Here is a 14,309-nt window from a genome sequence, read left to right on the forward strand (position 1 = left end):
ATGGCAGATGCCGGGGCAAGCAAAAATCTTTTCCTTCCTTTTAATTATTATTTTAATAAAACCACTTACCAAACCTTTGTGCGTTGAGACTGTCGTTCGTTTCAGATCCTGATAAAGATGCAAAGGAGAAACTGTGGTGGGCGAGCCACATTTATTGGAGTCCCGGTAGCCGCGACTGTGAGCCGGCGGAGCGGGCTGCTGACGTTGCTGGCCAGGCCGGATTACGAGAGCGTTTTGATCAGCGCGAGCGAGGCCTTGTTCATCAAAGGCTCTGGCCCGCCCAAAAAAGCGCAGGTACAGGTGCTCCCCGGCCCTTAGCGAGATGCGCGATAAAAAAAATAAAACGGTACGTACAAGTTTGTACATGCTAATGAAGTTCAGGTCAGATTTTTTGAAGGCCACCTGGCGGGAAAAGAAAACTCGGGCGGTCGATCTTGGCTGCTTCTAAAATTGCGAGGGGAGCCAAAAGATGAGAAGCATGATGCAGAAAGAGGTGGTATCAAAGTTCTGGTAAAACTGTCAAAGAATCATGCAGGACGTCCGGGGTCCGAAGGCGCGGCTCAGGCGGGCAACCCAGGTTATGGCGCTGGGGCATAGCTTTTGGGGGGCATCGAGGGGCGCGTAGTGGCAGTTGAGGGAATCTAGGCGTGTTGCGGGCCGCGATATTCTCGTAACTGCCGCCGGGCGGAGCGGCCCTCTACCCAGGCGTTCAGCTACGGGAGGCACAGCGGGGTGCGAGGCAGGGGAATGGCTGAGGTGGACTGCATGTAATTGGGGACATGCGCACAGCCAGCCGTGACTGGTTTGAACGCAGCAGGCGGCCGCACGAGCGGCGCCCTTGCCACTGGTGCCGAGCCGTTCATGGAAGAGGACGCCGGCGACGTAGCGGCAACCGGAGGTGCCCTAGCACCGCGACAGCGACCAGGGGAACGTCCGTTGGCCTGGTCAGCCTAGGCATCTTGCTAGACGACAATTGATGACGCTGCAGGGTGGTTGGAAAGTGCACCTGCAGTGGGTGAGAGGTTGTATGCGATGGGCTCGCGTTGAATCTGGTGGTGACGACGGCCGAGCCACTGGTGCCAGGCTGCTTTGAAGATACTAAACACCGGTGGGGAGCAAGAAGGGCCCACATCAGTGGCCTTGTTTAACTTGAATACAGGTGCTAGCAGTGGTGCGGGGTCTTTGTCAGGAAAAGTAGAGCTGTTGACAATCACCATGACTGGTACTGCTGACACTGGGTCGGCCTTATTTACGCAGGGCAGGACTACATGGTACCGCAGGAGAAAAAGCGAAGGTTGTGGACCAAAAATGGGTTCACAGACTGGTGGGATAGGACTGTCTGCGAAAACTTTGGTAAGGACTGGGGAAGAACTTCAGAACGTCGCGGTGGAGCTTTTGTTAGCTTGTCGCAACGGTGTGACCATAGTACATGTCGCCTGAGGAGTGTTTTGTGAGGGCTCCAATTCCATTTAACAAAAGGATTGCAATGTTCCTATACAAGCTTGCAAGCTTCTGCAAGTACCGGGTGGTTGGAAACCAATTTGGCCTTCACAAATCACCGTAAAAATATTTGTGCACCTACTCTGCCTCAATGTCTCAACACATAAAAGAAGTACGTGAAGCTGCCATCACCCCATGAAGCTATAGAATCAGCCAAAGGATTCAAAAAGAAGTGCCACATGCCACAACTTTTGGGGGCTATTTATGGTTCAAACATTCCTATTACTGCGCCGAAGATTGGTCACCGTGACACTATTTCCTCTTACAACCTTTTACATGCAAGCGGCGTGTTTCAGCGGTCTGCAATACATTTTCTCTAAAGCTATTGTAGGCTTTCTGGAAACGGCGTGCAGCATAAAACAATAAATATGCGTAGAATATATCTCTAATATATGAAGTATGCAGCTTATTATTGCGTGAAATGTGCAAAAGCACTGTTGCTTTTCATACAAAAAGGTCAAGGTTTCTGTATTGGATCACTGTTTAAGCTTGCCTCTGTTTCTGGATTATGTAGAAAGGCAGCGCCTTTAACGCTTCAGAGAAAAGAACAACCAAATTTTAACTGTTGATGAAGTTCTAGCCGCTGCGGTGGCTAAGTGGTTGTGGCGCGTGGCTGTTGATCCGAAAGACACGGCTTCGATCTCGTCGACGGCGGCCGAATTCCGATGAAAGCAAAAGTCTGGAAGCCGTATATGTGCGATATCAGTGCATGTTAAAGAACCCCAGGTTGCCGAAATTTACGGAGCCCCCCACAACGGTGTTTCTCATAGACTGTGTCGCTTTGGGATGTAAAACACTCGTTAACCAAAACCATTTAGTGAAGTTCTAATAGTTTTAAGGAAAACTGCACAAAACGAACAAGACAAGCAAATTCAGACAAGAGCTCGTCTGTGTTCTCTCCTACGCCGTGTTTCTTCTTCTTTTGAGCAGTTTTCCTTAAAATGATCGTACACCAATTAGACCAACAGTCTGTGCTTACTAAGAATACTTGCCTGGGACGTGCTTGCCTCCGTGGCTAATATTGAATCGAAACGATTCCTATGTTGTCATTTCTTTCTCTTCTGCTACGTTTGCCTCCTCTTGTTATCTACTCCGTCACCCTTAATCCACTGTTTGGTTCCACTCAGTATGTGTTGTGCAACATGAATTGTGCTCTAAAGTAGTAAAGTAGGTCATGTGCAAAAACAAAAAAAAATTTCTAAAGGCCTCCATTGATCTGTTAACTATGCTGAAACTGTGAATCGCAATTGGCTCGCATTATTCGTCAATACTAACACTTGTTGTTCTAGCCATGTAAAAAAATGCAGTAAACTCCAGCTCAAGACACTATGCATACACATCGAAAGAGGAGTTTTAATAAATATTTCACCATGAAGCTGAATTTTTTTCTTATCATCGACTTTCACAGAGTGAATTTCAATAAACTTGCATGCATTTAGATCTGGAAAGCTGTCAATGTCCTCTTGTATTGTTTGTAAGCCTGGTGTGTCATTGTTACAGGCGCCTGAAACAAGGCCATTCCTTTTGATCATCATCATTATCAGCCTGACTAAGGGCATTTCAGGGCAAAGGGCCTGCCGCACATTTCTGCAATTAACCCGAAAACGAGCCTGCTTCCAAATCTCATCCACCCACCAACTTTTCTGCCGTCCCCTGCTACATTTGCCTCCTCTCATTATTTACTGCGTCACCCTCAGGAACCGGCACTTCTCTTGTCATCAAAATTATAAGCCCCGCCCTAGCCCATTTTTTTCCTCTTTATTTCTACTAAGATGTCATTAACCCCTGTTTGTTCCTTCACCCACTCTGCCCGCTTTTTGTCTCTTAACATTAAACCTATAAATTTTCGTTCCATGGCTCTCAGCGTTGTCCTTAACTTAAGCTGGACCCTTTTCGTTAGCCTCCACGCTTCGGCCCAGTGGGTGAGTAGCGATGAGATAGAGCTGTTGTATACTTTTTTCGTTGAGGGATAATGGTAAACTGTTATTCATAAGCTGAGAATAAAAGCTAAATGCACTCCAATCCATTCTTATTGCTCTAGTTGCTTCAGTTTCGTGGCCCACATCAGCGCTTACTACGTGCCATGGGTTGACGTATTCTATTACCACATCTAGTGTCTTGCTACCTATCGTAAACAACTGTAGTGTACTTTCGGTGGTTTTTTGTTTACCACCAGAGGTGCACCGTCAGAGACGGCTTGCTGACTCGAAGGCTCCTTGTGCACCGTCGGTGGCGGCGTAATGACGACTTGTAACAACGATGGGTACCGACAAAAATGAGTTGAAGTTTATATACAAGCGACTTACAAAATGTACAGCATTAAACGTAGTGGAAAATAACACGGAACTGGCTAAAAGAGAAATCTATCCTCCTCGGCATAGCCGAAGATGCAGAGCAGCTAAACCTAACCCCAAACGACAGATTGGGCTACCAGGATCGGTTTTAAACCCTCGGGAGTCCATATCACATTCAGGAAGCATGCAATAGCAGCAAGCCTCAACACGACTTGTTTTCTTCTGCATGTTACCCCCTTCAACTTTAACAGTATTAATAACTGTTCCCCAAAGCCCAAAATCCAAAAAAGTCAACAAATATTTGCAAATGCGATCCACAGAGAAATCTCCACAAAAACGATTGGCTCTCCGCATCGCGCGTCCCGCCCTGCAACTTAGATAGAGCATGCAAAACCCTCTTCCGAGGTAAAAGACGAAAACAAACTAGACGGATCCAGAGTCTCTTTCTGCACAGGTCAATCCGGCGCCTTCCTTGAACACCTTCAGTTATTACCCCTCGTGCGGTTCCCACGCTTTGGACGTCGCGGCAAGCCTGAATATTTCTTTGGTAGCGGGGGCGGGGGGGGGGGGGGGGGGCTGTATTTGTTGCGTCTTTCAGCTGCTGGCGGTTTCCTGAAGGGATGGGGTCGGGTCGAGGGAAGTTTTTCAATTTGCATGTACAATGGTAATGATCCTGCTCTTCTGACGAACCGCTGACCACCCCCCATTGCACCTGTCTCCGCACCGGCTGCTGGCGTTATTCGACACTCCGGCGCCCCTGTGTAGCTGCTAATCACCAGCCACTCTTCATACCCCCTCCCTCTCATACGCACACATCGTCCAATACGCCTCATGCGGACTCATCGGCCCCTACAGTTGTTCACTACCGAGACTGTTGAACATTGCTCTAGTTTTCTGCATACTTATTTTTACATCCACCGTCCCGCTTTGCCTGTCTAAGTCTATCATCCATTGCATTTCGCCCGCTGAGTTCAGCAGTAAGGAAATGCCGTCAAAGAATCACACATTAGTAAGGTTCTTTAATTCTTATCCCTAACTGCTCACAATCAAGAGCCCTGTATACCTCCTGCAAACACGTGGGTGTTTAGACGCCCATTGTACCCAGTATTAAATTAACACAGCTTAATTTTTGAGAGGCGGGTTTATTTGTGTATGTAACACAATTTTTTAAATCATGCACTGGTAATGTCAGTCGCAAGCTCCACTGAAATGAATTCAATCTAACTTTTTTTATTCTCTTCTAGCACATATAAAAATGCATGTTAACCATAGAGATGGTAACACTCTTGCCTAGGTTTTGGCCTGATTAGTGAATAAACTTTGTAGTTGTATTTTTTCTGCGCAGCAGTAGGAAAGTGAAATAAAACACATAAACACCATTTTATTGCAAGTGATTCTCTTCACGCACGCACAAAAAGTTTAGAAAAATGTTTACAAACAGCATTACAAAAGCTGTATTCAAACGACCTCTGTCTCTTACTACATAATGTGCGCGGTGCTGTAATGAGCAATCACAAATGCTAGCACTATCATGTGAAGGGTGGCTTTCCCTGTTACACAGTGATATACACATTTTCATCAAGTATTGCTTTCTCTCTTTTAGGAACGACTAGAGCTCCGGCAGTTTAGCGAAAGCTGTACGCAACTCAACACGGTAGCCTCGCAAAAACATTTCTTAGTTCGTTGTAGAAGTCTGTCTTTAGTTTCAGGTTGTTAAGGACATCAGGCGAAACTTCAACAACTCATTTTAATTATCTAATCGTAGAAAGTCAGAAAATAAAGTGACCACGGCTTTTCATATGTGGCGCTCGCAAGCGACCGGTCTCCGGGAGGGCATAGTCAGCAGGCCCGTCCCACGTGTTTTTTTTGGGGGGGAGGGGGGTCCTCAGAGCATCCTCGTCTTTAGCTCGGGGTGATACCACAAAAGCACAAAAAAGTATCTCACCGTCGTTTACGGAACCAGCTAACAATAAACTGAACTCGGGGGGGGGGGGGGGGTGGGGTCATAAGACGTGTACTGACATGGACTGGATCTACTTACCATCTTGGACGCTGTCCACGTCAATGTCGGCCTCTTCAGCGTAGTCAACACCGTAGCCGCAAGCATGAACCAGTTGTCGATTACTGAACTAATCGCTAATGCTGGCGAACCACTTCTATGGTGATGGGAACGCTCCCCTCTTGTTCTCTTCCACCAACTCCTAAAAACCACGAATAAATTACCTGAGAGGTCACGAAAGGACGACGTTTTCAATACTTACCAGCGTAAACCTTTTCTTCATGTTTTTCCGGCAGGTGCGCGGCAGCTCCTGTGTGAAATTATAATCTATCACGCGCATCTCCAGCTCCAATTCTTTTTATACGTCTTGGTTACTCTCGCGCATGCTGATGAGTGCTTCGCTCGCGCTTTTACCTTATATAAGCGCCAAGAAAAGGGATGGAATCCAGTGTTTTTCTACGGCGCACTCGCGCTCGTACTCGCCATGGTACTCGTACTTGCCGTCATTTTGCCGCAATATGTAACCAGAAATAGGTTATCTGAGTTCTTCCCAGATTCTTGCGCAGCACCAGCCAGACCAGAGTGGAGGTAAGAGATAAAGCAGGAGAGAAAGCGCTAAGCCGACGCGGCAGCGCATAGAATACTTACAGCGCGCAGTTCTTCCGTTTGAGACCAGATGGCGTCACAGGCCCGCTCGAAAAACGGCGCCATTACGGGCCTCGTAAGGTACCAGCGCATACACCTCGACGCAGCACTGGAAATATCGGCGGTGGCTTCGGAATCTGTTTTTTATGCGAAGATGTGGAAAGAAGAGGAATTGCGTACTGTGTACGGGATTGCGAGAATTGCGACAGAGAGTTTTGCAAGCTTGCGAGCTTCACGGAACCGAACTGCGGAAGGTCGTACTGTCCCTTTTCGCACCTGTTCTCCGTGCACCATTTCCGAACGGGCGAACGCAACACGATCACCAGAGCTAGATAGCTAATATAGGGAGAAAAGGTTTCCGTCTTGTAAAATCTGCGAGTATAAGTGCGCGACGTAGCCGCATGAACAAGCTGTTCCGCCACCGAAACCGGCACTTCGTTCTTTCAGAAGCTTTGCAGTTGCGTCTTCGTGGGTAGCGAGACCCCATTGCTCGTAAGCTAACGTTTGCGCCCATTAGTAACTGGAGCTTCCGAGGCCAAATTAGGAGCGGACAAGTACGACTTACGCTCATACATACCGAAACTGCAGACTATGTAATGCACAGGCGCGAGCTGACAACGCTTACCGTCAGTCCGTGTATTATATGACGTCTGGGTGCTAATGTTGAGCTTCGGTCCAAGTAGCGCGGCTTTCATGGACCATATCTAGAATAAAGCATTTGCAGTATGGCTGCTGTGCTGGGGGCTGTCACTTCTTCGCGGTTCATGCGAGAAAGCCACTAAAAGTGACTCCGCAGGTTACCGTTTAGAGTTCAGCTGATTACTTACCACCAACGAGACATCGAACATTCTCATGTCCATATATTGAGTGTGGAGCAAACCACAATTTTATATGTGAGGCTGATATAATTTTGAACTTCGTGTAGTATTAACGCGTTACCATGTGCGTGTTTTAACCAGAGATGGGCATCCTCACGAGGGCGAGCCTTCATGAGGGCGTCCTCACCCTCACCTCATGAGGATTTTACTCGGTGAAGTGAGTGTAACGAAGCATAGGCGCGTGAAAAGTCGTGAGGACGAGGGTGAGGGAAGGAAAGAGAAGGTGAGGTGAGGGCGAGGGAGGGAAGATATGATGAGGTGAGGACGAGGGAGAGCGGGTGACGGTCGTGGCCCCAACCGTACTCTGGGCTGTTTTTGTCTGTGCAGCCAGTTATAAATTGCCGTTTTAAAGCGCTACTTCTTAAGGCGACGATTCCCGGGGAAGACATAGTTTGTGCAGTCTGGAGGTACACGAGGCGAACTACAAACAGGGGTGTCACACACCTTCTCCGCCGCTGCGATGTACTTCACCGCTGGCAATGCTATGCCGAAAAAAGTGTTGTTCTTACTAAAAATGCCTACTTTGAAAAAATTGTAAAGCCTTAGGTGAAACACCGTGTATAGTGCGCATGCAAAGGGGCACTCGCCGGGTCGTGCGGATGCCCGCCGGCCCTACGGGAACCGTGGTACCACATTCGACATTTTCATCATCAGCCCCGAGTCTGTCGGATGATCGGAGTATAGAGTAAAACACGTAGAAATAATTCTTAGTAAAACTGTTGATTCAAAAGTTCTAAGCCTCTGTGCCAGAATGAAACTGATTTCAGGTCAGTAAGGTGTCCAAGAAGTGGCTGCAGTGCAAAAAATGCTTGTGCGAAATTCCAGTGCCAAATCAAATCCTGTTGGCCGCGTTGGTGTGGAATATTTTTCATTGACACTGTGAGTAGTTCAGTGCAGTCGTATTTTTCGATTTTATATTTTACCTGCAGTGTGCTGGGGAAAGTCTACGACTGCAGTCTTACTATGGAAATAAAGCAGAAGCTTAACCAGCTTGTTCTCAATCATCGCTCGCTCCTCTTTGCATTGTACGATGTTCTAAAAAAGAAAAAGTTGTACAGATTTCCAAATAGGAGGAAGATCTTTGTTTATTTCTGTACCTGGTGAGTTGTGTGACCGCGTAATTGAGCGCCTGATTTTGTGAATCAAATTTCAAGCATTAATAGTAGAAAATTTGACATTCAGCGTTTGGGTAATGCGTAAACGTGGAAGCAAAAAAGTCACGGGCGGTTTAGCTTGGGATTAACCACAAAATATCGTGCGCTAGCACTATTAACCCGCGTTTTGCATCATTTAACTTGACCTTCTATGCTTCTGCTTGGCCTGAACTGGCTTACTTCGGTTGATATATCACATAATGTATGTTTGCGTGATATGCATCATTTTAGACGCGCTGCGGTGGTATTGGTCACTCTCTACATTCACAGCTACTTGGGAGAACTGAATCCTCTCCACTCGCAAAGGTGCAGTGGTTAAGCTACGCGCCACTGCCCTGCTGTGGAAGTTACTGCCATCGGTGGTGCTTGTGAGACCTTTGTTGATCCTGAGGAATCTCTCGCGACCAATCATTAATTGAGCTGCAAATGTAGGCAGTTTGCTCACAATCCAATGGGCAGCTTGTGATGACGTCACAACGTCACGTGACCAAACTGGCCCACGTGCTAGAAGCACAACCACTTTTCGGCGGATTGGAAGCAATAGAGCATTAAAAGGGCAACCACAGGAATCGTTCACTGCATGCAGGGAGAGTTAGTGATTACCATTATTCAGCCGAAATGCTGCATTGTAGCTACCCGTTTGGTTTTGAAGTGGCCTGAATAATTTTTTATTTTAAGCCACAGCATAAGAGCCGCACTGCAGCCGAAAGCCGGCGCCACACGGGGGGAGAGACTAAAGAAATAAAAAAAATTCATCGCTGGGGGAGCAGGATCCGAACCCAATTAAGGCGGCGCTAAAAATTCAGTCCCGCTCGCCGCTGTTTCAAACCACTGCGCCATCGCCAAACCTTTTTTTAAAGCCTGATTTTTATTACATGGCAAATATATCCTCTTTCCATTAAATAAATTATTTACAAAGCCTTTGTGAAATGCCACTAAACACATCGCAAAAACACAGAGCAACAGAGAACTACTAGCTAAACAATTTATCACCCTTTAGGGTGTAAATCAGCTGTCCCCAGACGAACACCCTTTTCCAATTGTTCGGTGCTAAAAAACGATGCAGAGATCAGCACCCTTAAGAAAGGGTGCACTTAATGATACTTTAGAGGACGTAATGGACGCATTCTCATTAAATGGTACTATTATTCCATAACACCTCTACGAATGCATGTTGGAAGGGTGCTCCACATTGATCCACTCATGAAGCAAAAGCCTTGGACTGATGCACGCCCTCTAAACTCTCATGCTGTGCACCCTTCCTGAAGGGTGCTGATCTCTGCACCCATTTTAGCATCCAAAAGGGTGTTCTTCTGAGGACAGCTGATTTGCACCCTTAAGGGTGAGTTTGTTTAGAGTGTAGACGCGTGGTAGGGCTGAGCACATCACCAAGAAGGAGTGCCACTGCGGTTCAAAGTCGCTCGGTTCATACACTCTTTTCAGATGAACAATCACTTGGGAGAAATCTTAACACCCTGCCTGTACGAAATTCCAAGCTCTCCAGCTCGTCACGTAGCCGCGTTCACGCGTTTTAAACTGCCAATCTCTCTCGCGGAAGTTTGTAAGCGTGGACTTCATCATCTTCCATCCGTGCGCGTAGAAGCTTCATCAGACGAGCATGCAGCAAACCGCACTAAATTGGAGATTAGATGGAGTGAAATTCAGAAGAGCCAGTGCTATCGCAATATCTTCAGGTAATGGTAATTTAGCGACCTACAAACTTTCCTTGTCCTCAGTGCATTCTGCGCATAGCACTTACTGTAATTATCGTGGTAAATGCTATGCACTGTTTTCTAAATATGCACAACTACACAAATGGGATGCACAAAAACAGGGTACACAAGTATACACATATAAGATTGTGCAGAGAGAAAATTGCAACTATAAAGTTCCAACGTCATACGTTTGATGCAAAACGCTTTCTAGGGGCCCGTGTACAATCCCGCAGCAATCATGCTTTTCACTCGAGTAGACCCTGCATCCAACGTTTGAAGGTGATACTTTATAGCTGCAATTTTCTCTATCCACTATCGTATATGGCAAACATAGTTAATAAAGCAGGACAGTCTGCACAAATCTATACAGTAGACGATATACGCAGGACGTTAATGAGAGACGCAGTGGCGCACAGCACTAGGGTATCTTGCCAGTAACGAAAGAGGAATAAAGAAAACTTTAGGATCAATAAAAAAGGAGAATGCAGTTGGTGAGGTTCAGGTAACAGGTTATCTGGTGAAGGACGGAGGAGAGATTGTGCTAGAAAAAACTAGCCACACTGTATACGCAGCGCCTTATAACCGCGGAGCGAACCAGAAGCCTGGAAAACGCTTACATCTTAATTCTTGAGAAAGCAGATTCAAGGACATGAAAAATTACAGGGCGGTCACCTTACTGCCCATAGACAATAAGGAATTTTTTTCTAGGGGCCGTGTACGATCCCGCAGCAATCATGCTTTGCACTCTGAGGAGCAACCCGCTGCGGTGGCTCAGTGGTTAGTGCACTCGGCTACTGATCCGGAGTGCCCGTGTTCGAACCCGACCGTGGCAGGCGCGTTTCGATGGAGGCGAAACGGAAAACGCACCCGTGTGCTGTGCGACATGTCAGAGCACGTTGAAGATCCCCAGGTGGTGGAAATTACTCCGCAAACCTCTACTACGGCCCCTCTTTCTCTGCTTTCTTCTTTCACTCCCTCTTTTATTCCTTCCCTTAAGGCGCGATTCAGGTGTAAGTCGATATGTGAGACAGATACTGAGGCATTTCCTTTCAGAAAAAACAATTTTCATTTTCATTTCTGAGGGGCTAACTATACAGGCCTTGCGTGATGACAGTCACCCGTGTGCCAAGCGGTTCTCTAAGCTCTACTGTTGTGGCGGCCTGGTCAAAGGTAGATCAAATGTTCACCGAGCATTGCTTGAAGTCACTTTATGTCACTTCAAGTGTTACTGATAATGTTCATGTTGCGCGCTGTGTATATATGATTAGTAAGCTTGCTGAACGAGTAGGCGGTAATAAGTAGTCCTTTATGTTTGGGTGAGTTGGACGATACAATTGATCGACTGCCACTTTCGAAAAGCCCGGGACCTGAGGACCTTTCAAGGAAATTTTACATGTCATTTAAAACTGTTTCGTCCCCTTTCGCACACAAGAGTTTTGAGAGCAGTATTGATGCTGCTTTTTGCCACAGTTATTTACCGAAAGTCATTGTCTTCATAACAAAACTGACGGCAAAGAAAAACTACGAATTGTAAATGGCTACAAACCAATACCGCTTAATAACGTTGATTATAAGAATTTTGTTAAAGTCCTCTCAAATCCGCTAAAGCTTGCAACATATACTTTAATTGGATCTCATCAAACATGCACGTGGCTTGAGGGCACGGTTCATACAGTGTAATCTAGATGTGGCGCGCACAGTGTTTCAGAACTGCTTTTACGTTAATGAACAACTGGCACAGATGGAAATGAGCTTTGCAAACGCGTTCAATTCTGTGTCCCATCAATTTCTTCTTTTCCGCTTTCAAAGCACATCCATTTTGGTTAAAATATTCTTACTATTGTTATACGCCTTTGTTAGAAAAACTGCTTCACGCGCTTGATTGCAAATGGCTGTCTCACACAACAGGCCTGTATTCAGTCCTCTCTTAGACAATGTTGCCGACTGTCTCCGCTCCTCTTCGCACAATATTTAGAGCCAGTTTGCATAAGTCTTTTAAATGCTAAAGCCGTCAGTGGTTTTCGTATTGTGGATCGCGCGCTGACGGTTTTAGCTTATGCATATGAGATCGCGTTTTTTTTGGCTGATAAGCCAAGCATCGATGAGATTGTTTAACGAAAAACTTCGATTCAAAGTTATCATAATCATCATCATCAGTCTTTCTAAGCCCACTGCAGGGCAAAGGCCTCTCCCATGTCTCTCCAATTAACCCTGTCCTTTGAAAGCTGCACCCACCCTTTACCTGCAAACTTCTTAATCTCATCCGTCCACCTAACCTTCTGCCGCCCCCTGCTACGCTTACTTTCTCTTGGAATCCTCTCCGTTACCCTTAAGGACAAGCGGTTATCTTGCCTTCGCATTACACGCCCTGCCCAAGCTCATTTCTTCCTCTTGATTTTGACTAGGATATCATTAACCTGCGTTTGTTCCCTCACCCACTCTGCCCGCTTCCGGTCTCTTAAATTTACACCTATCATTTTTCTTTTCATGGCTCACTGCGTTGTCCTTAACATAAGCTGAACTCTTTTCGTTAGCCTCCGCGTTTCTGCCCCGTAGGTGAGTACCGGTAAGATACAGCTGTTGTACACTTTTCTCTCGAGCGAAATGGGTAAACTGCCATTCACGATCTGAGAGAACCTGCCATATGGGCTCCACCCCATTCTTATCCTTCTAGTTAATTCCTTCTCATGATCCGGATCAGCGGTCACTACCTGCCCTAAGTAGACATATTAATTTACCACCTCCATGCCCTTGCTGCCAATTGTTGACTGCTGTTTCCTTGCTAGACTGTTGAACATTTCCTTGGTTTTCTGCATGTCCATTTTTAGACCCACCGTTCTGCTCTCCCTGTCTAACTCATTGATCATGATTTGCAGCTCACCTCCTGAGTGACTCAGCAAGGCAATGTCAATAGTGAATCACAGATTATTTCGGTATTCTCCATTTGCTCTTATTTCCAACTGTTCCCAATTTAGGCCTCGGAATACCTCCAGTAAAGAGGTGATGAATACCATTGGCTAGATCGTGTCTCCTTGCGTGACACCCTTCCTTATTTAGAATTTTATTGCTGACTTTATGCAGAACTATAGTAGCTGTGCAGTTGCCATATATATCTTCCAGTATTTTGACATAAGGGTCTTCTACACCCTGATTACACAATGCCTGTATGAATGCTGAGGTTTCCACTGAGTGGAATGCTTTCTCGTAATCAATGAAGGCTATATATAGAGGTTGGTTATATTCTGCGAATTTCTCTATCTTCTAATTGATAGTGTGAATATGATCTATTGTGGAATATCTTTTATGAAAGCCAGCCTGATGATTTGGTTGATTAAAGTCTAAGGTTGCCCTGACTCTATTAGCGATTACCTTAGTAGATACGTTGTAGTGAGCTGATCGGTCTGTAATTTTTCAAGTCCTTGGCGTCTCCCTTCTCATGAATTAAGATAATGCTTGCATTCTCCCAAGCTTCGGATACGGCCGAGGTCATTAGGCATTGCGTATACAGGGTTGCTGGTTTTTCTAGCCCTATCTCCCCCATCCATCAACAGATCTGCTGTTACCTGATCCTCCCCAGCTGGTTTTCCTCTCTCCATTGCTCCTAAAGCTGTCTTTACTTCCTCTTTTGTTACTGGCGGGATGGCGCAATCCTGTGCGCTACTGTCTCTCTCATTAACGCTCTGATTACATTGGCTACTGTACAGATTTGTTTAGAACTCTTCGGGTATGTTAACTATTTTATCCATATTGTCACGGCTTGCTTGACGTAGAGGCCGGCGGCGAGCACAGGTGGTGATAGGAAGAGCACAAGAACACATGAACAGGCAGGTCCGCCAGCAGCAGCGTCGTCGTCGGCACGCGGCAATCGCGCTTCAACTTCCTCTTCGCTGCACTACCTCCCCCTGTAAAGAAGCATCGTCCCGATGCTAACCCGAGAGCAAAAAACACTTGGCGGCGAGAAATGGCAGCGAGAAATGCAGGCGATTATCGCGCGTATTACGGCATAACCCGGACAATGTGCACAATTTCAGGGCGGGGGGAACATCGAGATCTCCAATGCGGCGAAGAATCGTATACGGGCAAAGTAGCGGTTCATGAGTTTTTCGGAGACACCTTGACGGCGT

This window comes from Amblyomma americanum, chromosome 1 (genome assembly GCF_052857255.1).
Source record: "Amblyomma americanum isolate KBUSLIRL-KWMA chromosome 1, ASM5285725v1, whole genome shotgun sequence".
NCBI classification, from domain to species: domain Eukaryota; kingdom Metazoa; phylum Arthropoda; class Arachnida; order Ixodida; family Ixodidae; genus Amblyomma; species Amblyomma americanum.